The sequence below is a fragment of the Miniopterus schreibersii genome (assembly GCF_964146895.1).
Source record: "Miniopterus schreibersii genome assembly, chromosome: 2".
Lineage (NCBI taxonomy): Eukaryota > Metazoa > Chordata > Mammalia > Chiroptera > Miniopteridae > Miniopterus > Miniopterus schreibersii.
Genome location: NC_138102.1, coordinates 22,096,421 through 22,122,723, shown reverse-complemented (window position 1 = coordinate 22,122,723; position 26,303 = coordinate 22,096,421).

The window sequence follows — 26,303 nt, the reverse complement described above, 5'->3', positions numbered from 1 at the left end:
CCAGCCACAGACAGGAGAAAGAGCAACCAAAATGGAAGCCACTGCCTCTTTTATTACCAAATCTTGGAAGGGGCATACCATTAATTTTGTTGTGTTCTATTGGTTGCACAGACCAACCTTGTTCTGTGATCTGACTACAAAGAGTGAGAGATTATGGGGCCATTTAGAATCTGGCTACCACACTTAAGGTGGGGATGGGGTAGTAGTGGCTTCACAGATGTTGCTCAGGCCATCAGAGGGTAGAGGCTGTTAAAAGAGAAACATCCATTGTCTCCAGACCACAAGAAAGCAGCAAGCATTGCAGCAGCCCTCCTGCCACTATAGTGAGGGAGAATGAGAAAACCTCTACAAATAAGGTCCCACATGCCCATGAGGAACTGTGGCATCATTGCCCATGTATCTGAGACAGGCGATGCCATAATCCTGAGAAGCAGAGCCCCCCAGGCAATCTCATGGCTACGATGGGAGAATATAGCAACAGATGGTGTGCACATCACTATTGCTGGAGGCCTGGCATTGGGATGCCCCTGAAGCCAGTTCGGGTTCTTTCCAGTGATAACAGTAGTCACCAGAAAGTTTGAGATGAGTAGGGGCTGGCTATATTCTGCTATGAGATGATAATGAAAACAAGTCTTCAAAATTAAAAATAAAAATTAGAAAAAACAGAAAAGAAGTCATTTGGACATTTACTAAATACACATATGTTAGCAAGTTGACATAAAGCAGTGTGCTAAATTCCAGCTTTCTGTCCCTACAGCTCATCTAACCAATCCTGGATTAAAAAGCTCACCTATGGCGGATAGAACAATATTCTAGAGACAAGATTATTACCAGTAGAGTAAGTATTACATAACCAGAATCTTCCGATTCTAAAGCTGGTCATAGGACCGTGTAGAGATCAAGCCTCCGCTGTTATTCTTTAGAAATGAGCTCACAAAGCTAGTTAGATGTTCAAGAAAAAGTGAGGGTGTCTCTACAATATTCTAGTGATATCACACACATTTTGGATACCACTAACCTTATCTATGAAAACCCATCAGGCTAATTCCTAAAGTCTCTGATGTTGATGGCAGATAAAGACAGCTGAAGTACCTATAGGGTATCCCCCAAAATGTATACACACACTTTGAATAATTATAAAGGCAGTGTTTATTAAAATACATTTCATTTTCAAAATTGAGCTATCAACTGTTACAGTGTGAATACATTTTTGGGGGACAGCCTTATATTTACTATTTAAGTATTAATATGACTTAGTGTTTTCAAAACCTGTAGCCCAGGGCCTGCCATAAAGTCAACACTAAGTATTTGTTCAGTTTAAACCAAAGAAAAACAAAGGGTAGCTACCCCTAGGGTGTGCCAGCGTACAATACCAGGAGTGTGAGTTCCAGAATAAAGCAACTGCCTACCCTAAAATATAGTTTTAACTAACACAGAAATTATATCACACTGTTTAGGCTGATATAATTTTAAGTGAATTACAGAATCCATGGAGGTGCTAATAGTCTAAACAAAATTTACAGGTGGCCAAAGATGAGATGTGAGTTGTATCTCAGTAGATGCTATAGTGGAAGACAGAAGACAGGTGCAGACCTGGTTCCTCCCCCTGCTGGTACCACAGAAGGCCCCCTGAAAGTCTGAAGAGAAAGGTGAGCCTGACAAGGTAAAGATAGCTTGGAAGTGACTAAATTAGGTTCTGTGTCCCACAGGTTTTAAAAGGCCAACAATTGCTCTAGCATGTAAACTGCTGTCTCAAGTCCTCTCAGGTTCTACGGTGGTGTCAGTCATTACCTTAGGGGCGTGCCCAACACTGTGGGACACTCTGCGTTTGACATTCCAATCTCCCGTTGTTAAAAGCTATACACTTTATCAGATTTTAATTTCCACTCCATCACCCCAAATCAGATGTGTTATCCCTTTATTGAGTTTTGGGTGGGAAATGACTATTTACATGCTTTATGCCCTTGAAACGGTCTCCCCAAATAAATCCTCACTACCCCCATCTCTATGTAATCAGCAAGGCTCTCCCCTCAGCGACAGCAGCTGTGTCTAAACCACCCATCTGCTGTCTTTCTGGGGTGCTGCCACATTCTGCTTCATGCCCACTTACAAGTGTATCACATTTCTATTTTGAAACATTCTGCCTACCCTGGTTATTTTTAGCTACTTATCAGTGTGCACTAATTTGGCAATCAATGGCATTGCTAAACTGTCCTGCCCCTAGCATGCCCACTCTGTAGACTAGTTCAGTGATGGATAAAGTCTGTAAAAATGAGAGGATAAGTGAGCATCTGGCACCTGGTGCATTCCCGCAGGGGGCCTGGGCCTGGTGGGATGGCGGTGAGGCGGCAGGTGTCTTAGCCTACTCTAACTGCTCTAACGGAGTACCACAGACTGGGCATCTTGTCAACAGCCGCATGTATGCCTCACAGTGTAGAAGCTCTATCAGATCAGGGTGCCAGCATGGTTGAGTTCTGCTGAGAACTTTCTTGTGGGTTGCTGTTCCTCCCCGATCCTCATGTGGTGGAAAGGCCAGAGAGGGCAGGAGAGCTCAGAAGAGCACTTTTTAATAAAAGTTCCACTTCCATGACCTAACTACCTCCTAAAACCATCATATTGGAGGTTAGGATTTCAACATATAAATTTTCAGTGGACACAAATATTCAGTCCATAACACAGGGCAAAAAGGAGGGAATACAAAGTTTAAGTGCTGGGAGCTCTGGTCACATGTCAGCTGAATGGAGAATCACATGGATTCGTGAGCATACACAGCCTATATATTTTTTTATTGAGGTAAAATTTATATAACATAAAATTAACCATTTTAAATTTTTACAATTCAGTCATTTTTTTTTTTAAATTGATCTCAGAGAGAGGAAGGGAGGGAGGGGGACAGAGAGAGAGAGTGAAAGAGAGAGAGAGAGGAGAGAGAGGAGAGAGAGAGGAACATCGATGTGAGAGAGAAACATCTATCAGTTGCCTCCCTCACGTGCCCCAACCAGGGATTGAATCTACCACCTTCTAGTATACAGGACAATACTCCAACAAACTGAGCCACACCAGCCAAGGCCAATAATGTTTCTAACATTCATAATGTTTTGCAACCACCATCCTTATTTAGTTACAAAATATTTTCATTGATCCCAAATCAAACTCCATACCCATTAAACCATCAAGTCCCATTACTCCCACCCTACAGCACCCAGCAACCAGCACTCTGAATAATATTCCATTTTGTGTATGTGCCATATTTTGTTTATCCCTTCATCCACTAATGACCATCTGCGTTGTTTCCACCTTTTGACTATTGTGAATTATGATGCTTTGAATATCCATGTAGGAATGTTTGCTTGAGTGCTTGTTTTCAATTCTTTTGGGTATATACCTAGGAGGGTAATTGCTGGGTCAAACCAATTCTATGCTTAACTTTTTGAAAAGCGGCCAAATTGTTTTCCACAGCAGCTGCACCATTTTACATTCCTACCAACACTGTATAAAGAGTATACAGGTTCTCATTTCTCCATTTCCTTGCCAAAACTTCTTCTCTTTTTTAACTTTTCAGTTATAGCCATCCTACAGGGTATAAAATGATATCTCATTGTGGTTTTAATTTGCTGTATGGACTGCAAGTTTGGTTCCCTTCATATATGGAAATTCTAACCCCCAATGTGATGATATTTGGAGGTGGGACCTTGAGGAGCTATTGTAATTGGGTCATGAGGTGGAGCCTCTGTGCCCCGAGAGGACACAGCAAGAAGATGGCTGTCTGTAAACCAGGAAGAAGTCTTTCACCAGAACCCGGCCATCCTGGCACCCTGATCTCAGCCTTCCCAGCCTAATAGTTCTTAAGAGTGGGTGAGGCTAGAGTCTCTGGGGGAAGCAGGTGATTTTAAAGTATGCATAACTGTTGGGTGAGGGTGTAAAGACTTCTTCCCTTGGCTTCTGTGAACTCTGTTTCTACATTGCCAGGAGCCAGAGAGCTGGACCTTCTCAGGGTTAGGGTAGCAGTAGAGAAAGATGTTTAATATCTGGGGTATTTTGGAGCAGGTAGGTGACTTGACTTTGATAGAGGACATAGGGAAATTGTGGTACCACAGATCTCTGTGAACTCAGATGGAATTGTAACCTCTCTCCAGTGACTGAAAGTGATGCAGACAACAGCTTCTTATGAGATTTGCAGAGACAAAGGACTTACAATGTCTTTACTACCCATTGCTAAACAAATTATGCTATTTGTTTTTCTTGACTCTTAATTAAATTCCTTTTTCCTGCATAGTGAACAGGGTATTTAGAGGTTAAGGGATAGCAAGCTTGAATTCAACAGAGCAGATGTCCTGTTTTTAGGTAGGGGCTGGCTCCTAGACACAAAGGATAAATTGCTATTCTCTTGTTGCCAGTTTCTCTTTCTACAGAAGCCCAGAATGGTGGTTACATAAAACAGCCATCCAGCGCCTCTTTCCTACTGTAGTTAATGCAAGGCAGCAGTGCTGAGTGCAAACAATGTCCTATGGGGATGTTCCATGCATTAAAAAAAGACATTGTGTGCAGAAGCTGAATCCCAGTTGCATTTACAAATCTTTCCAATAAACTGAGGTTAAAGTGCTATTCTTCCTTGAACAGTTCAAAAAGAAAGAAAAATCTCAAGGGAGAGAGAAAAAAGTTACCCTAAAATATCTTCCTTTTACACGAGAATGAGCAATTGGCTCATACCTTGAAGCAAAGAATTTAGATTTCCAAGGTCCCTGTGCCCACTGCTCTAAAACAAACATGGAACAGCCAGAAACAAAGGCAAATGAGAAGACACATCTTGTTGCTCATCTAAAAAGAATGAGCTAATGACCCTTAGTGACGCTAAATTACGCAATTAGAAAGATGGAGAGAAAATACCCTTAATTTGAAGCTACACATTTTGTTCACCCCCTACAGATACCAGGCCTCTTTTTTTGCTCATCTGTCTGCCGCTCTTAAGCCATGAAATTATTTGTCATTTCTCTCTAGTGAACTGTTAATGGAGAGCACTAAAATTCAATTTAAAAGTGGGTGTTACTACATAATACCATTGTTGATGATGGATTATGGGATTTAAAGGAATGTCCACATCATAACTTTTTTAAGGCTCTAAACTATCAGAAAGAAATGGCCTCTGTAATGCCTTCATGCAGAGGAAGCCTATAACGTTCTTGAGAAAGTAGTTGGTTATCAGGCTTTATCATCATCTCATGGACAAGATAGGCTAAAATATTGTCATCTAATTTAGAAGCCTCCCCCACCACTACCACTACCACCACCAAGAAAGGATTCATTGAATTTAGGTGACTAAAAATATGATCCCATCTCAGGTGGGAATTTTGACAGCCAAACAAACCTCTGTGGCATAGATTCCTGATGTTACCAAACCAGGTTCCTCTCCTTTCTGGACCACAACCAGATTACATTTCCCAGACTCCTCCTTTGCCCTGTATGGTCATGTGATTGGACGCTAAGACATGGCATGTGATTGAAAGTAATGTCCACTATTTCCAAGTCTTGTCCATAAATATCTTTAATTCAAGATATTCCATGTCCTCTCTCCACACTCTACTTCTTGGAAATCACAAGTAAATAGGGATGAGCTAGAAGATAGAAGGATCAAAGTCTCTAAATAATTGGATAGATGTCCACTGAACAGGTGGATACATACTTTTGAATGTTACATGACTGAGAAATAATCTCTTATGGGGTAAGCCTCTGAGATTTTGGAATTTATCTATTATATCAGTGGTGAACATTACTTTCATTTCTTTGGCTTGACAAGTAGTTTTGAAAAGTGGTCAAGAACATGGACTTTGGTGTCAGATAGATCTGAGTTTGAATTCCTGCTCTGCCAATCTTGGCTATATAAACTTGGGCAAGTTTCTTAATCAGTCTCTCTGGGTCTCAGTTCTCTCATCTGTGAAGAAAGATGACAATGCCCACCTATGGGTTCTAGTACCAATTCCAGGGTCTATAGGATTCTCTCCCCATGCTACCAATTCTCAGACACCTGCTGGGTATCCTATAATTCAACTCAATTCTGACACTATCTACCTAGAGATGGTGTTAGATACCACAGGTTAAGGGTTCAGTTCCACCAGACTGCTTCCTTCCCACCACCCTTCAGACTTCAATTGCAAGTCCAGGTTGTTACCTCTGCTTCTAACCAACTGGCCATAAATCAGAGGTTCACAGGTTCACTCTTTGGGTTCAATTAATTTGCTAGAATGACTACAGAAATCAGGAAACCCCTTTACTCACTAGATACTGATTTATTACAAAGCATATTAAAGGATACGTATTAACACCCAGATGAAGAGATGGATAGGTATGTGGGAAGGCTGCAAAGCTTCTGTGCCCTCTTTGGGTGCACTGATTTCCCACACCTCCACATATTCACCATGAGCTGTCTGAACCCCGTTCTTTTTAGGTTTTTATGTAGGTTTCATTATATAAACATGATTGATTAAATTGTTGGCTGTTGGTTTGATTGAATTCAGTCTCCAACTCCTCTTTTTTCCCCAGAGTTGGGGTAAGGTAGGATACTGAAAGTTCCAACCCTCTAATCACAGGGATGGTTCTCTTGGCAACCATCTATGAGCGCTTTTCAAAAGTACCTCATTAGCATAACAAGACACCTTTGTGGCTCTCAGCACTTAAGAAATTCCAAAGGTTTTAGGAGTTCTGTGCCAGAAAAAAGAGAAAGACCAAATATATATTTTTTATTATAAGCCACAATATCACACCACTTTTCACATTATTGTGAGAAAGTGATAAATTGTATTTTTCAAGTGTCAGCACAGAAATGGCACAAAACAGGTACTTGCTTTCATCTTTCCCTTGCCAATTGATTCCATTCAAGATGGAGGTGCAGCCCTGGCTCAAGCCAACTGTGCCAAGGATGAGGGACCCAGAACTTGGGAATCATTACATGAAACTGTACATCTAGTGTAGGTTTCTCTAATTCAGAGATTGTAAACTAGAGGCCTATAGGCTGACTTTCATCCTTAGCCATATTTTGTTTGGTGTGTCTACAGTGTTACAGGCTTTTAAAGTAGGTGCCAAGCCCAGCCGGGCGTGGCTCAGCGGTTGAGCGTCAACCTAGGATCCAGGAGATCCAGGAGATCCAGGTTCCATTCCCTGTCAGGGCACATGCTTGGGTTGCAGGCTCGATCCCCAGTTGAGGGTGTGCAGGAGGCAGCGGATCAATGACTCTCTCATCATTGATGTTTCTCTCTCTCTCTCTCTCTCTCTCTCTCTCTCTCTCTCTCTCCCTCCCCTTTCCTCTCTCTGAAATCAATAAAGATATGTAAAGAAATAAAAAAATAAAGTAGGTGCCAATATTTTAAAATCACAATAAAAATCTAATTTTTAACTTTTCTTAAATAGTTGAATCATCTAGAACATTGGACCCACATTCCCACTTCAACTTTTCTAAGCATTTTGCCTGTAATGTAATTTAACCCTTACAACAAATTTATGACAGAGATACTCTTATAGGTCCTATTATTTGGAAAAGAAAATTTAGGCCTGAGGAGACTAAGTAACTTGCCCAAGGTCATGGCAATTAGAAGTGGCAGAGATGGGATTCAAACCCAGGCAGTCTGGCTGCAGGTCTATACTCTAAAACTGCTTACCACATCACCTCTCACTTTAACCAACTGTTTTTGGTGCTGGAAACATTAGGTGCATGTGCAATACTCACTTTTGCTAAGTCCTTTTGGTGGGCAACTCACAGGAAAACCTAGATGGAGATTCATTTTTTAAATTAATTTCTGAGAAAACACTGCAGAGGACTTTAGTGGGTTAGTGGATGGAGGTTAATTACCCGTGACTGGTCAGGTAGAGAGAGTGCCAAATGAAATGGAGAGAAAGCCAGATTTAGACAAAAGAAAATATTTGTCAGATGCTCCCTCTTTCATCTCTATAGGAGAAAATAAACTGCATTGCAACAAACATCCAGATGCTTTTATTCTGCGATAATAAAGTGGTAGTTTCTGAAATAATTTATTTATGGGCCCCTCATTTTCAATTATGCCTCTAGATAAGATCTCAACAGTAAAAAAAATAGTCAAGTGTCCCCACAACAGCCTTACTTGGGGTAGTGAGTATTCTAAAATCTGACAAATGATGCAAACAGTATCTATGTAGCTACTGGAAGCCTCTAGGTACCAGAAAGTTAACTGACTCCTCTAGGCTCACAGCTGGCCCCTACCCAATGCACTAGCACTGTCTCTCCAGGAGTCCAATTATAATAATCCCTAAATTAGTATGCCGACTGTGGAATTGTGGTTTGTTTTTTTCAAAACTGGAAAGCATTTTTATTTGATTTTGAATCTCATAACAACACTATTGTATAACTAAAACCAATTTATCCAATCTTTCTAATGACAAAACCTGACCCTAAGAGAGATCACTAATTTGCCTCTGGTCACAAAGTAGAAAGTAATAGAGAAATAACCCCACATTGTCAGATTCCAACTCCAATGAGCATTCAATTATATTAACTTGCCATGTACCACTTTCTTCTTAGAGTCTGGACTTCTAAAGCTGTTTCAGAGGATTGAACATGAAGAAAGTTTGTCAGAAAGTATTCCAGAGCCAAGAAAGGGTCTAGTTTCTAGGTGGGTACGAGATCAGGGTACCTGAAAATAGGAAGCAGGAAGGGAGTGTTGTCAAAGGCTAGAGAAACCCAGTTCCAAACATGAGACATCAGAGCAGAAGAAAGTCAGGAAGATTACATAAAAAGCCAGCAGAAAGCAAGCAGAGGAGGAGCAAAGTGCTAGGCATCAGTTAGGATTGCATGGACTGTATGTGACAGAGACCCAATCACAGTGACTCTTTCAAATATGGATTTATTTTTCTTATGTAACAAGTAATCTGGAAACCAGAAGTCCACAGCTAGTACCATGACCACTTCAGTGCCTTAAGGCTTCTAGACTCCTTGGGTTTCTGCTCCTCCATTCCTAGTATATGGCTTTCATGTTTTTGCTTAAAATGTGGGCATGGAATTCACTGTCCATGAAGGAAGAAGGTAAATACAAGGCTAAAGAAACAGAGAGGCAAACCAAACAATACTCTATATAAAAAAAACATTTCCAGAAGTCTCCTATCCCCTCCCAACTTTTGGTTGCCTCAGGCATGTCACATGACCACTCCTGGCTGCAAGGGAGTCAGGTAAGCTGAGTTTTTAGTTTTGGTTTTAAGATCATCACATTGCTATTCTGAACAGAATTTGTCTCTGTAAGTGTATCAGTCAGTATCCAACAGCAGATGGCATTTTTAAAAGAAAATATTAAGACTACAAACAGATTGTACACATGGTCTGGCTAGGTGTAGGGCATCTTCAAAGATTAGTAAGGTAACCTAGTTACAGACCATCCTTAGGCCTAAAGGGATGAAGAGAGAGTGATACAAGAACCAAGAGGGGCTGCCCGGCCGGGCGTGGCTCAGCAGTTGAGCATCGACCTAGGATCCAGGCGATCGGGGTTTGATTCCCAATCAGGGCACATGCCCGGGTTGCGGGCTCGATCCCCAGTCGGGGGCGTGCAGGAGGCAGCCGATCAATGACTCTCTCATCATTGATGTCTCTATCTCCCTCTCTCCCTCTCCTTTCCTCTCTCTGAAATCAATAAAGATATATATATATATTTTTTAAAAAAAGAACCAGAAAGGGCTGAAGCAGGTAGAAAATGGCACCTTTAAAAGCAGAGAGTTGATTTTTAACCAACCTTAAGAAGAACATTGTTGTCATAAATTTAATGTTAAGCTAATGTGCAATGCTAAGAAATCACATGCCCTCTAAGATCAGTTCTTTCCCACTGAGTGGGACTGGATGGCCACACAGCCCAGCTCACCTAGCACAAAAATGACACCTTGTAGGATTGTGCTCCTCCATGAGAAATCTGATTTGGGATTAAGAATCCACTTTCAAATCAAACTGTCCACATCCTGCAGTTTTGCTTTATAATTATATAGTGACCTTAATGCAGTGTCGGGGCGCCTCTGCCCAGCTGCCTGCTTCTGGGATCTTCTCCCTGGGATCTGACCCAGTTGATCAGGGGTTGCTGCACCTTTAGTTTCCTACAGCCACACAGTTTTTTCCACCAGTATGTTTAGTGGAGAAAGGGTATTATTTTCTAGGTATGTTAACATAAAGCAGCTCTCCAGTGTTAGGAAAGATAGCTTTGATAATATTTCTACTCATTGAAAAATAATAGGTAAATTCCCAATTCCAGAGTATATGGGAAAGAAAATACAGTTGCGTCTTAGTTTAAACACACTCTAATATTCACAAAACCCAAATTGCTAATTAAGTGTACATTGAATTCTTTGTCAAATAACTGGAAGGAGTCTAGTTATAAAAACTTCTCATTTTGCAGTTAATTAAATTCTCCATAGGTTGTGATTTGTCCATCGCTATGATTATACAGTTAGGTAGTGTCAGAGTGTATAGTAGAACACAGGCCTCATAACTCCTGGTCCAGAGTTATTTTCTCAGTACTCAGATACTCTGAACTGCTTGTAGAGTATTTCACTCCTACTACATTTAAAATATATTTTAATTAAGGAAATTCTGATGCAAACAGAACTTATTTGAAACATAATCTGTGAGGCATACCCCTAACATAAACTACATATAATATTGTTATTTAGCTTGAGGATTAGTGCATTAGAGAATTGGCATTGGGATTAGAAGCCATGGGGGGAGAAAAAAGAAAATCAGTTATTTAAGTTAGTTAAGGTACTGGTATTTCTTCCACTACCTTTCACTCCTCCTTCCTTTTATGTAGCCCTGTTTTTTTGTATGATATGTTCTGTGTACAGATTATATAAATAGGGAGATAAAATGAACCCTTGCCTGACACCTTTGCCTATTGGAAACCATTCGGTCTCTCCGCTTTCTCTCCTGGCAGGGGATTTCTGTCCACAATGAAGGTTCCTCATCAGGACAATCAAGCGCTGAGGCACACCCATTTCTTGCACAGCCACCCACAGCTTTTCATGATCGACACTGTCAACGGCTCTACTGTAGTCTATAAAACAGACGGACCTTCTTCTGAAATTCTTTGTAGCACTCCAGTATCCAACAAATGTTTGCAGTCAGATCTCAAGTGCTTCTTCCTTTGCAGTTTGAGCATCCTACATTTCTTGCTCCATGTAGGGTAGAACTGTTGCATCACCTCGAGCATTGCTGAACTTGGGTGAGAAATTACAGAAAATGGTCCTATAGTTACTGCTCTACTGGCTTCTCCTTTCTTGAATATTGGAATGTTTATTGAACATTTCCAATCAGTAGGCCATTGTCCCCCATATTTGGTGACATTCTTGTTGGGATTTTGAGGGTCAGTCTCTGTGGATTAAAATAATTCTATCAGTATCCCACCTATTGGGTGATTTATTTCTTCCCCATACTTTCAGTTCACCTTCTAGAATTACAGGTTCTTCTCATAGGAATGAATCTTCTTCAAAGGTGTCTGTCAGCCTTTTGTCTCTTCTGCATGGCTTTCCAGTATCTGGTTTCCACCTTCCTTTTATTGTCACCTGATTAGCTAATGGGCTTCTTTGTGGATTGTTCAGTGTTCTTAATCTAGGTTTGCAGTTACCTTTATTTCTCACCCCCCAGGGTTTTGTTTGTTTGTTTTCATTTTATTTTTCAATTACGGTTTCCATTCAACATTATCTTGTACTAGTTTTAGGTACACAGCATAGCGGTTAGACAATCATATACTTTATAAAGTGTTCCCCCCAATATTTCAAGTATTCACGTGGCCCCGTAAGTAGTTATTACCATGTTTGTTGTTGATTACATTTCCGATGCTGTGATTGATGTCCTCACGGCTATTTTGCAACGACTGATTTGTACTTCTTAATCCCTTCACCTTTGTCACCCAGCTCCAAATCCCCCTCCCCTCCCACCTGGAGTCCATCAGTCAGTCTCTATATCTGTGTCTGTTTCTATTTTGTTTGTTTATTTTGTTCTTTAGATATTTCTTGATCTTCTGGTAGATAGAAATTTGTTGTTTTCCTTTTATGTTGTTCACCCCTATCTCCTAATGTTCACTATTGTAATAACTCTCTTATTTCAATGTGATTATTGCTGAAAAACTGCTTTCAGGATTCTAACTGTGCGTTTGTCACCTTTTTACTTTTGCCTCTTGCCTGTCTTTAATTTTTAGTGCTTCCTCTATCATCCATCTCAATTTTTCTTTCCTTTTTACTTCTGACCTTATCTTTTCACATTCTTCCCTAATTATATATCTAGTTTCATCCATAGTTCTCCCTGGTTCTAGGTCAATTAAGTTTAACAGTGTAAATCTGTTTTTATGTGAACTTTAAATGCATCAGGAATGTTCTTTACATTATGCTTTGGCACTGCCATTTTTTCAGTGGTCTTCTTCAGCTTTACTCCCATGTTTGATATTAATAGCTCATAGTCAGCACCACAATCTGCTCCTGGTCTTGTTTTGGCAGAGAGAATACAGATTTTCCATCTCCTGCTTCCAATTACATAGTCTATTTGATTTCTCTATTGGCCATCTGGTGATGTCCATGCATACAGAGTTGAACACTTTGTGGAAGCCTGTCAATGTCTCATTGCAGTTCATTCTAGTTTGCTAACACCAAGCACTGCAGTGTTTAGACATTTCATTTCCTACTTTACTACTTTCAATTTACTTTGGTCTGTACTTCTTACATTCCTTGTTCAATTGTGTGGGTCGGGTAGCATCATACTTTCCTTTTGCCTTTGTGCGCTGCAATCACTGGACATCCTTCCATCTTGGTCTAGCTGAGTCATTAGTATCAAAGTTATTCACACTTGTTCTCTGCTCTCCCCCAGTAATTCTTTAATTAATTCAATGTTCTTAGAATTTGCTAGTGAAGCCATCTGGGCCTGAGCTTTCCTTTGTGGAGTGCTTTTTGATAGGTAATTTGATATTTTCATTTTTGTAGGTCTATTCAGATATTTTATTTCTTCTTTAATCGATTTTGGTAGTTTGAGTTTTTCTAGGATTTTGTTAATTTCTTTAAGTTACCTAGTTTATTTGCATACGATTGAAGTATTTATTAGAATAGTTTTTATTCTTGTGATGTTGGTAGTGGTGCCCCCTCTTTCATTCCTAACAAGCAATGCGAGCCTTCTCCCTTTTTGTCTTGGTCAGTATAACTAAAGGTATAAAATTATCAATTTTGTCATCTCAAAGCACCAATTTTTGTTGTTGTTGGTTTTCTGTATTGCCTTTCTGCATCCACAAATTGTGATGTTGTGTTTCCATTATCATCTAGTTCTAAATAGTTACAAATTTCCTTGAGATTTCTTCTTTAATACAAGGGTTTTTCCAAAATGAGCTACTGTCAAGTATCTCGGCTTTTCTACATATCTTACTATCATCAATTTTCTAATTTAATTCCTTTGTGAACATAAAATACATTGCATAAGAGTTCAATCTCTTTAAATTTACTGGGACTTGTTTTATTTACCAGCATATGGCCTAACTAGTAAATATTCCGTGTAAACTTGATAAGAATGTGTGTTCTGCAGTTCTCAGCTATAGTATTGCATAATCTTTAATTGACCTACCTATCGGGTGAAGAATTTCTCTTAATGTTTTTAGCAGTACACATTTCAGGTAACAACCTTTCTCAGCTTTAGATTTTCTCATATTGTCTTTATATATACCTGACAATAACATGTACTCTTCAGTTCTTGCGCATGTAGTGTTCTTTAATTGTCAAGTTAACTGTCAAGTGAAACAGCTGTTGTAGCACAGGTCTGTAGCAATAAATTTTCTCAACTTTTGTCTGAAATTGTTTTAATGTCAGTTTGATTTTTGAAGGTTATTTTTTCTAAATAAAGAATTCCAAGCTGATGGAGCTTTTAAAAAATTATTATTTTACTACTTTAATGATAGCATCTCATAATCCATCTGTTTGTATCGTTTGTAATGAAAAATAAGTAGACATTCTTATTCTCATTTCCCTTGCATCCTTTTTGTTCTGAAGCTCTTAAGATTTATTCATTGTCATTTGTTTTCAGCAGCTTGAATATAATGTGCCCTGGTAGTAGTTTTTTTTGTGTTTATGATTCTTGGGTTTCTTGGATCTGCTGAATTATTATATATATATTTTTGGTCAAATTGGGGAGTTTTGGGCTATTAATACTGCACACATTTTTCTTTCTGTTCCAATCACTTTCTTTTCCTTCTGGGGCTTCATTACATGTAAGTTTTTCTGCTTGATGAATCACAGGTCACTGATGCTCTGTTTATAATTTTTCCATATTTTTTTCTGTGCATGCTTTAGTTGGGATTATTCTTATTGCTCTGGCTTAGTTTCCATTTATCTGTTGCGAAAGCTCATCTCTTCTCCATTATGCTGATACTTTCCTCTAAACCCTTCAGTATATTTATAGTAGCTATTGTAACATCCTTGTGTCTTTAACGCTATCATGCCTGTTAGCATGTGTGTCATCTCTGGATCTGTTTCTATTGATGCATTTTTCTTCTGCTTCTCTGTGTTTTTTAATTGAACTTTAGACATTGTGAATAGCAATTGCTGAATGTTAGAATTTTGTGTCTTCCTTCGTTGAGTGTTTTGTTAAGGATTGTTTTGATTATGTTAGAATTTTTTTAAAGCTATGTTAGGGAGACTCTAGAGTACCTATTAGGCTACAGTAGCCCTATTTCCAGGGATGTGACCTTTCTTGAGTACCTACTAAATGAGTAATTCAGTAAAATCTTTCCACTCAGGCCAGTGAGAACTCCAAAATCTTCAAGTTCTGCATGAGCTCCAGAAATCCTGTCTGGCTCACAGCTCCCCAATACTTACTCTTTGTCCAGGATTATAAAATCTCACCCTACTCATGAACACACTAGTATTCATCCAAGGCTCAAGGTGAATATTATGCCATTTTCCTCAGCTTCTTCTCTGAAGTCTCATTCCTCTCTAATACTCTACTGTTTAAATTCCATTTACATCAGCTACCCCAAACTTTGATTTATGTGTTCTCAGCCTTGCAAGACCATCATAGTCTGCAAGATTACTCTTGTGGGGGCTTGTGTGGGATTCAAATTTGGATGAACTCCAAATTCTGGATCTGCTATTTAGAAAGAACACCCAGACAGAAAACCAGGACAATTATTTGGCTCCCTTGTTTTCCTTTCTTTCTAGGATAATAGTCACATGCTGTTTTCTAAAATCCGCAAGTAGTTGTTTCATTTGGTACATTTTTATAGTGCTTATGGTGGGCAGGTTAGTCTAGTGACAATTACCCTATAATAATCAGGAGCAGAAGGCTAGTGTATTAAAAAAACTTAACATAACATCCATTTATTTTTCCTTTAATTCTTTTGATTTCAAAGCCCTTTAGAGATTCCATAGCTTAGTCAGTATAAAAGTATAAGTCATTTTCAAGGCCCTTTTAAGGTCCTGGATCATGGCTCCATATTTCTCTGACTTTACAAGCCATTCTAGCCCTCATTCTCTCAAACCCAGACATGCTGGCCTTCTTAATCTCCCTCAAATACACTAGCCTCATTTCTTAGGATGTTTACTTAGAGTTATCTCTAACTAAATGTCTTTTCCTTTGTTATCTACATAATTTGTATCCTCACTTCTACCATGTATCTTCCCCAAATTCATCTGTAATATAGCTTTTCCTCATGATTCCATATACAATATCTATCTCTTCCCATCACTTCCTCCCTCACCATGTTTTATTTTCCCCAAAGCATTTAGCAATGCTTAACATACTCCAAAACTACCCAGGCCAGCACAAGCTCTGGAACCTTTATTTGGCTCACAACTCCCCTATAGTTATTCTGTGCCCAGGATCATGGAGTCTTGCCTTATACATTCACAGCTTAGAGTTTATCTAAGATGCAAGGTAACTTTTTTGCAGTTTTTTAAAAATGTGCTTGTTTGTCTGTATCCATTCTCCTTACTAGATTCTAAGAACACAAATATTTTATTTTATCCTTGCTACCTGGAAGAGTCCCTGATGATACTAAAGTTTAATTCATAGTTGTTGACATTCTGCAATAAAATTTCTTGTGTAGTTGGAGAAAATGCCATCTTATTTATAATTATGTGTGAAAGCAGGACATTGAGACAAATAAATGTTTCGGCTTATTATTATAGCGAATGTAAGAGGAAGCCAGCTAGAAATGTGTATGAGGATTTCTGAAGAGCATTGAGAATCTTATGAAGAAAATCATAAATTTGGGATGTGTCTTATTAATATAGCTAAATATCTTCTCCCATCAAAGTTTAGCTTCTCAGGAATAGAATGAGACTAAGTTGGTCAGACAGTAGTAATTAACAAAGTTGGTGAAGCTGAAGGACAAGGAATATGGGGGTGGATAATACTAATGAGCAATTGAGGCTGGTCAGGAGGGTAAGAGAGGTGAGGAGAGGGATGACACCCTTCAATAATGGGACGGGATCCAAGACTGAAGGTCATGAGAGGGCAAGGAGCATGCAAGGTGGGAGTGAAGACAGAATCCAGGTGGGAGATACTGGTTAAATTTTCAGTTTCTCTGGTTTATTTATGAAGGACTAGGAAGATCTTAGGGAAGGCTTGGCCTAAGTCACTTATTTTTTCAATGAGGAATTGAATCCCAAAGTGGTACAATAACCTCCAAGAGGTCTGTATGAATATAGCCCAAGTGCCCAATGACCAATGAACAGCAAACCTGTCATGGGGCAGCTTTTCCCATCCAACTGTTCCTTCACATGGGGTCCCAGTTATATTACTCTCTCTCAATTTCCAAGCTTCAGAATTCTCAACGACAAAAGAAGGCAAATATCTAAACTAGAGCCCTGTCCTGTTTTCTCTGTGGTTCAACAAGTTTTGGGCTTTAGAGCATATGGAAATTTGTTTTTGAGACAAGTTAAAATGTAACTGCCTCCAAGCATTTGGCTTGTCAGCAGGGTGCTTGTCTCTAGCTGACAAGACTGGCTGCCTTGCGTTGTTTGGGTTTCTAACCTAGTTGTCTGACAGCAGGGCACTTTTCCCTTTGATCAAGGACAAGGGGCTCTAGATCAGCACTCACCATTCGTTAGGTTTCCCTCATAGACTGGGAAAATCTCACAGCTATATTGACTCTTGGTTCAGCTGGGTCTAGGAAAGAGGCAAAAATGACTCATCTGGGTTATGAGTTACACAGGAGTCTTCTGGATTCAGTGTGGGATGGTGGAAGGAGGTCTGTGTGGTGAATCAGGAGACCTGTAGTCCAGTTTTCTTCCACTATCTACTTGGTACATGTTGTAAATAAAGTCATTTCACCCCACTAAACTTTGTTAATCATCCCCAAAGCAAAGGAGTAGAAGAAATAAACTTCAGGGTTTATTTCTGTTAAAAATATGGAATTGCATGGAAACAGACAGGAATCTTTTCATGTGAGGACCTATGGGATGAAACATGAGTGAACTATAGTCCCGTACGAAATTTCTACTACTGCTTTACTGCTGGGTAACGATCATTATGCAAAATAAGCTAAAGATGAACCAATGACAGTTAAAGCCAAGATCCCAGCTCTTGCAGGGGAGTCTGATAGATCCTAGCATCCTGGCCTGGAAGCGGTAAAGCCCCTTCTGATGAAGCAGAAAGCAGGAGGGAGGCCTCAGTCTGGACAGTTGGTAAGCAGAGTAAGTAAAGAGCAGGTCTAAGGAAGAGGTGTTTGCTGATTGCTCTGTTTTCCATTGGAGATGTATTGCTTTGGATCCTCAGATGCTAATTGTAGCCAGAAAAAGGCCAGGACACTGCAATAGTGTAATATATTCGGGAAAAACGTATGATTTGGAATTGAGCAGATCTGGAGTCAAATCCAGTTTGGTACTAATTATCCATCCTTTATGAATCCAAATTCTGTCATTAGTAACTTGAGGATAATTATACCTTGAATGGGTTTTATGAAGATTAGAGATAATATATGCAAAATGTTTGGCACATGGTAAACATTTGCTAAATGGTATCCAATTTTATCAATGGGACATAAGGAAAGGGACAGAATTTCAGCCCAAATAGCAACACAGATACATGGCAATTTTGCCAAACTTGGCACATCTAGGGATACTCCCAGATACACATGATTTTATAGAGATGTCCTTGACACAGCCATATGAGGAGCAGTGTTCTTAGGACCCAGGGTGGCGGCTGTAGAGAGATGAACAATTTCATGTCTCAGAGCTTCTGTTTGGAGAATACAGAACATGGTGATTCCAGAATTCCTATAGAAGAACCTTAAGGGTGGTCATTTAGTTGGAATTGGGACTCTAAGGACTTATCTTGGAATAAGTTTGCATATAAGTTTACAAATGTTTGAAAATATGTCAATTGTGCATATCAAGGAATATAAGACTTATAGACTAGAGTGAGGATCAGGGGCCCAAGCCCCTTCCACACCACATTTCTTGATGCCTCCATGTTGTCATAGCAAACAAAGTACAAGAGCAGAATTTCAACACATAAAGTTTCATGCTAGTTGGGAAATTAGAAATAATTTTAGCCACTTGCCTTCTTTTATGGTTAAAGACAACATTTATAGAAAAGAAAAGCTATTGGCCAAATGCTAATTGTGGTTAAAAAATAATTATCTATAACATTTGATGTTTGGCTTCAAAATCCATCTACCCCCACACATATGCATGTGTACACAATCACACACACACACACACATACGAAACAGGATTGACAACCAGAAGCCAACAGGGTTTCCATTGATTTCATTTCCCACTCATGTACTATTCATTTAATAAACATGATGACAAAGAGTCTCTCCTGGACCAAACACTAATTGGGCTCCTCTGAGCTTTTTACAACTAAGTCATGTGCTTGGTTGGGTATGTCCTCAAGAGCCCAGTTTTAGCAGGAATCCTGACAAGTTGGTTTGGTCAAAAACTTCCATCCTCAATCTGATCACTCTCGATATCTGACCAAATTCCTCATTTTCAACCATCTTCCATGTGATGTCTGGTCACTTTGGCCTGCCTTCAGCAAGAATCCTGTTAGATCAGTTTAGTATAATTACCTTTAGTAATTTCCCATCTACAGACTTTCCCCCACCTCCTCCCTTCCCTGTCTAATTCTTCTTGGCTTTAAATTTCCACTTTTCCTTGTTATACTGAGTTGAGCCTGATCTCTCTTCTCTACTGCAAAACCCCATTGCAGTGGTCCCTACATCTATCACAATAGTCCTGAATAAAATCTGCCTTACTCTTAACAAGAGCCAAAATAAATTTTTTCTTTAACAATAAACATAGGAGAAGAAATAAACTAGACTTTAAGCAAAGGTGGACAGAGAATGGAAAGTAGCCTCTCTAAATACAGGTAACTGTAGTGACCAAAAGAATTATGTTAAATGTGATAGATTATATTAGTTAAATATTTGCTAATTGTTTTTATGGAGATTCAGAGATAAAAGTTACTCTTGATGAGCTCCAGTCCCATGTACAACTTTATTGCATACATTTATAGTGGTTTGATACCAACAATGCTACTCCAGGGAATGGAAGGAGCATAGAATATAGTTACATTTTTCTGGCTATTTAATAGGTAAGTGACCTTGAGCACCTGGAAAGTTGCTTTGAGACACCTCTGAGGGTGTCTTTACCTTTATCTTTAATAGAAAGATAATAATACATCACTAGATTTCAGGGGGGATCAAATGAGTTAATATAAGCAAAGGAGCTCTATAAACTTTAAGAGGCCTATACAAATGCTAATCATGCTATTTTCTTCTGCCTGAAAAGTACAGTTGGTCTTCCACTTGAAGCTTTTCAGAAAAAGCCCAAGTTGATCCTGGGCTTTCAAAAAACTGCCCTTTCACGTGTAGTCTCTAAATTATGATTCAAACTTAAAAAAATAAAAATGGATAATGTAATCATACAGAAACTTCATTTCTTTAATATGACCTTTTCTCCTTTCTTTCCTTATGATTCAAAGTAGCCTCACCCACCTCCCTCTCCCTTGCATGCCCATTCCATTAATCATTAAGCCCTCAGTACAATGAGATTCTGACCTGCATCAAATAATCTTAGGAACAAAGCCTCAGGTCTGTTGACCACAGAGACAGAGTTTCCTTCAAACTAGAGATGACATCTAGGCCTCAGCTGTGTTTCAGCTCCAGGCCCAGAAAATCAAAAATAGATGAAGCAACACCATGGCTAAAATCACAACCAGATGCTCTTATCAGCTACCACCCATCCTGACACCAACCAATCAGGAGAGACATGACCATGACCATGACCCCATATTGGGGGAAAATCATTAATGATCTTACACCTATATAACCTATTCCCTGGAAGCCATTGGGGAGCCAGGTCTTTGAGCATTAGCTCACCTGTGTCTCCGGGCCATTGAATCAAATGGACATGGCATCAAATCCTGGCTCTTGCTAACTGTTTATGACCTTGACAAATTACTTAGTTCAGTCTCCTCAACTGTAGATTAGGTATAATGGAATCTATCTCAAAGGAATGCTGTGAGCATTAAATGAGATGATATATGTAAAGTTCTTAGCACAGTGCCCAGCACCAAATTGATAATATACACACAACCAATAATAACAATGGTAATAATAATAAGTGAGACAGCAATTCAAAAGTCACAGGGCAGCAAGTGATAAGGATCATGTGAGTGGCACAGGCAGTATGACTTAGACTCTTCTTGCTTAAGGAGTGGTCTGTGGACCAGAAGCATTGGCATATTGTGGGAAACTGTTAAGAATTTAGGAGCTTAGGCTCCATTCCAGATGCACTGCCTCTGAAGCTGCATTTTACTTAGCATTTTCCCCAACTAATCTGCATGCACAGTAAAAGGCAAGAAGCATTGTGCTAGAAGATATCAGAAGGAGACATCACTAGAGGTGAACAAAAGCCTCCAGGATAGGACAGGGTTGAGCAGATCTTAAGTTTTCAACTTTTCATTTCAAAACCCCTTTACACTCTTAAAAACTGTAGAGGACTCATAGATCTTTATTTATGTGTTTTGTTTTACCTGTTAAATGTCTAAGAGTAAAAGACAGCTGGATTCTCATACCTGCTTTGGCATTCACTCTGTTGTGTTATGTTATTTTGGTTGAAGTACATAAAGAAAATTTGGCTTCACACAAATGTGTAGTTTGATAGGGCAAGAATATATTTTATTACCTTTTTCAGATAACTGTGGGTATTCTCTTTTGCTATTGCACTTATAAAAATTACATCAGCAGTATTTCTTAATTTGTGCAATCTCGAATGTAATGAGTCAACATTTGGAAAACTTGGACAACCCAGTCAATAAATATTTCCAAATGATCAACTCATGCTGTTACAAACACCAGAACAACAGGAAAAGATCCATTCAAAGTAGACTAATGGATTTTAATGTAACAGTACAAATCTTTATAGACTAATGGATTTGGGTCCATACAGACAACGGATTTTAATGTACCAGTACAAAAGTTCATAGCACAAGTGTTTTTCCTTAAGACAATCATCATACATACTCCGGTACCCAGAAGGCGTGCTTTTTGTGTACTTCCTATTTCCTCACACAGAATAATAAAAAGAAAGGTACTTAAGGGTCAGAATTAATAAAGTTAATGTTTTTTACTGTTTCATCCAGGGCATTCTTAGGTGAAACTGAATGCATGGTGGTGAGGAATGCAGTGACTATTGGTGTGGTTTGGAACTACTGCCTTAATTACTGCTATGCACTGGCTGTTTTACCCACCACTGTTTTTGCACCATCTGTGCAAATTTTAACACAGTAAAAAAGTAAATAAGATCTTAGTATTATTATAAAAATACTTCTCAGATGTCCTTGAAAGGATCTTTGGTAGTACAAGAATCTTCAGACCATATTTTGAGAACCACAGAATAGAGTATTGGGAGATAGGGTTTAGATAAAAGGCTAAGGAATGTAAAAGGGCATACAAGACAAATAGAATCATGCCAGTGGGGTCTGGAAATAGGGGTAAGCCAAGTGGATTCTACCAGTGAACATGGAGCAGAGCTTATACAATTCAGAAACAGCTACTTGACCTGCTTCCTTCTCTCCTAAAAATAGAGGCATACGCAGGAAGGACACTTTCCTTTTAGCTGTTTATTGAATCATCCTCAGTGAAGCAGTCCCAACTTCAACTGGCCCCACATTATGCTACTTGAACTTGAAAATCTGGGCAATTGATTCAAGTTCAAAATTCAAAGAGAAGGCAAACATAATAAATCTCTTTTGTCATTGTGCCTAAGTTAAGAAATTTCACTCTCCTTTTTAAAAAAGGATGAGGTTATTCATGAATTATACTCCACCCCCAACACCCAAGGAGTTTGGAATACTATTACTAACTTTTATTTTATGTACTTTGGAGAAAATGTTTATAGCTTAGAATACCTAAGGTATGCCATTTGAGATTGCAGGTCACCTTGAATTCTAAACGTATAACTATTATCCTCATGTATTTGAGGGTTTACATTGTTGAGCATGGAGAACATGATAGTAGATGACTAGAACAAAAGTCCAAGTGCCTTGCTTTTTTGTCCCTAAATTTCACCCCCAAATAGGAGAATACTGTGAAATAGCAACAAATTGAAAGCTAGTTCCTAAAGGGTCTCCCTCAGGGACACGTGTTACCTTGAAGTTACTAGTACTTGTGGAGTCTGTAGTTCAGAGATTACTGAGCAAGATAAATACATAAAAGCCCTAGGATCTGAGGATCCTTGGGAACCTCTCACCCTCTCTGCCTGTGGCCATCTCCGATGCTCAGACTGCCTCCAACCAGGACACTAGAGGCACCAGATGTAGTACATCGTGATCATTCTACCTCCTTCACCACCCAAACTCTGCAACTCATACTCACACCACCACCCAACTTACCTGTGTGACTCTCAAGGGACCTCTGGCTTGATAGCTACTCTCGAGTGTGTAACTCAGTGAGTTACAGTGAGGCTCCTTCTCATCCAGATGAGGCCTTCACAGCTCGTGCCTGGGGCCACTCTCATTTTCTCTGAAATAGACTTTAAGAGATGCTTGGCTGCTTAAAATCATTAGTGAAAATAACTCACAGGAGAACTTGAGCTAACGTAGCTGAACACACCATTACAGTCCTATTCAAAACCTGCACCGTGCTTTTTATGCCCTAACCTAACTTAGTGTTTTATCCTATTCGGAGGAATGTAAGAAGTATTTTTATTTTTCTAGGTTATAAAATGTATGCTTATCTGCTTTAGATATTTTGAAAAATTACCAAAAAAAAAAAAAAAAGAAAAAAAATTACCTATTTTCCTATCAAAACTTGGAAATGATATACAAATATGGGTAGCATGTCCCTTCAACATCATATGAAAGCAAAGGCCCATCCAAAGATTATCTGAAACTAATAAATATATAATGTGAAACCATAATGCCACTTACTACTTTTAAAATTTCTAATAACCATAGTAAAAACATAAAAATAAAGGGCTAAATTTAATTTTATAGCATAATTGATTTAATCCAATATATTCAAAATATCATCAATTTAATTTAAAATCATTATAATAATTATTAATGAGGTGTTTTATTCATTTTATTATACTAATTCTTCAAAATCTGGCATGTATTTTGTATTTACAGTACATCTTGATTTGGGCTAGCTATATTTCAGGTGTTCAAAAGCCACCTGGGCCTACTGGCTGCCATATTGGACAGCATAGATCTAGGGAAAGGTATTTTGTTCAACTCACTGTCTATTTTGATAAAGTGCCCAGTGTTAGTGAAGTCACAAGTTAATGTGTAGATTTTTGTCCAGTAGAGATCCAAAGAATTACTGTCCAATTGGAAAGATAACATCAATAATCATCTTGTGCTGTAGAAAATTAACCAGTTTTGTATCTAGCCCAGCAATCATATCCCAGCATTCTTTTGTTAAATTGCCTATAAATATATAACTCCTTAAATATTCTTTGAACCAATCTTAATATCTTAGTGGTTCCCTCATTACTTAATAAACTGAATAAAATATTAGTCATTATCCTGAGTAATGGATTTCACCTTGTTGAAAGTCCGCTTTAGCAACTCCACACCCAGAACCTTATTAACTTGTTGGCTTTTAATCTCTCTCTATAGCTCTATCTGTGTAATATATATTTCACATACATAGCACCATCATCAAGTTCTGTCAATATAAATCCTGAAAACAATGTATTAAGTGAACATATATATTTTTGTTTGTCTAAAATGAAAGAATTTCATATGTGCAACCAAGATTTTTTTATATCCATTTCCCAATTGTTCTGAAATGTGTTAGCACTTTAGTATTATCAGATTATAAAAGTGCCTGATTCCTTGCTGCCTAAAAGTCTTCCCAATAATTGATAATATTATTCCCTTTTTCAATCTAGATTTATTTACAATTTATTTAAAATGTTCAGACAGAGAGGAAATAAGATGGCGGTGTAGGTAACAGCTGTGCCCGCCGCCTCCCGCAACCACATCAAAATTACAGCTAAAATACAGAGCCACCAGCACTCAGAGCCTCCTGAAATCTGGCTGAACAGAAGCCCCACAACCAGGGAGCTGAAGGAGCCTACACCAGGTGCCGCGGTTGAAACCCGGGAGGACATCTTGGCAGTGGGGGTTTCCAGGGGGAAGTGAGGGGTCCCAGACCCACAGCAGGCCCCCAGCCCAGGGCTCCAGGGCCGGGAAGAGATGTCCCCACAACTCTGGGCTGTGAAACCAGCGGGTACTGTCCCTGAGGGTCGCGGAGGCTGAGGGAGCCCCAGCAGCTCCTCTTAAAGGGCCCACGCACAGACTCACTCGGACACGCTCCCTCTGAGCCCAGCACCGGGCAGCAGCTTGAAAGGGCCTGGGACACTTAGGGAGGAACTAACCTGCCTGAAATCCGGGCGAGAGGTGGAGGGGCAGTTTCCTCCCGGGCAGAAGAGCTAGCAGAGGCCATGGCTCCTTTGGCGAGTCCTCCCGCACACAGCCGGCAGGCAGGCACCATATATCAATCGCCAGCACCTGACTTGCACCTTTGGCCCCGCCCCGTGCCCCGTGATTCCCGGAGGCCCCGCCCCTCCCCACCTGCAGCTCACCCAGCCCATTTCCAGGGGCATTTCTGTGCAAGTGGCCTCTCAAGCCTCATGCCTAGGACTTTCCTAAAATCTCTCAAACAAGCAGCAGCGTGCCCCATACAGCTTGATAAGTGGCCCCCAGGCCTGGCACTAGCAGCAGCCTTCATTGGCTCATAGCTTGGCCTCTCCTGGACACCTCCAAGCCCAGCACAAGTAGCAGCCAACTACGGTTTGCTGAGTAGCTCATGCTGGGTGGCCCTGGGCAAGGCACTGGCACAGGCTGACTTTGCACCTCCTGGGAGGCCCCAGAGACAGTGCACCTGGTGGTCAGACTCAACCACACTAGATTACAACCCTACCACATCCACGAGTGACGCACTTACGGGGCACACTTGGTGAACACCAAAGCTCTACTGAAGTAAATCCTGCCCCATAGGGGTGTCTCCAGCATAGCAGCTCTTTGGCTGTAGTTGCAGCTGGTCCTCACAGCTGATTGCCGGGGGGTCAGTTCCTCCCAGTGACACCAACAGCGACCAAGGCTCAACTACAATAGGACAGTGCACACAGCCCACACAGGGGAGCACCTAGAAGGCCCAGCTCAGGTGACTGGGGAGGCTGAGCCACTGGATTCTACAGGACACCTACTCCACAAAGCCATTCTACAAATGCCACAAGACATAGCAGCTCTACCTAATACATAGAAACAAACACCAGGAAGCAGCCAAAATGCAGAGGCAAATAAACAAGTCACAAAGGAAAGGACAGAAGAAATCTCTAGAAGAGGAACTAATTGAAATAGATCCAAGCAAGCTAACAGATACAGAGTTCAGAATTTTGGTTATAAGGATCTTCAACCATATTAGTAAGAGTATGATGAAAATAACTTAGAAAATCGATGACATAATAAAGTACCAATTTGAAAGGAAGTCTACACGAACTGAAATGAAGAATAATTTACAGGAAATCAACAGTAGAATAGAGGACGCTGAGAATCAAATCAGCAATTTGGAACATGAGGAAACAAAAACACCCAACCAGAAGAGCAAAAAGAAAAAAGAATCCAGAAATATGAAAATAGTATAAGGAGCCTCTGGGACAACTTCAAAAGGCCCAACATTTGTATTATTGGCATACCAGAAGGAGAAGAAAGAGAGCAAGAAATTGAAAACCTATTTGAAAATATAATGACAGAAAACTTCCCCTACCTGGGGAAAGAAATAGACTTACAAGCCCAGGAAGCACAGAGGGTCCCA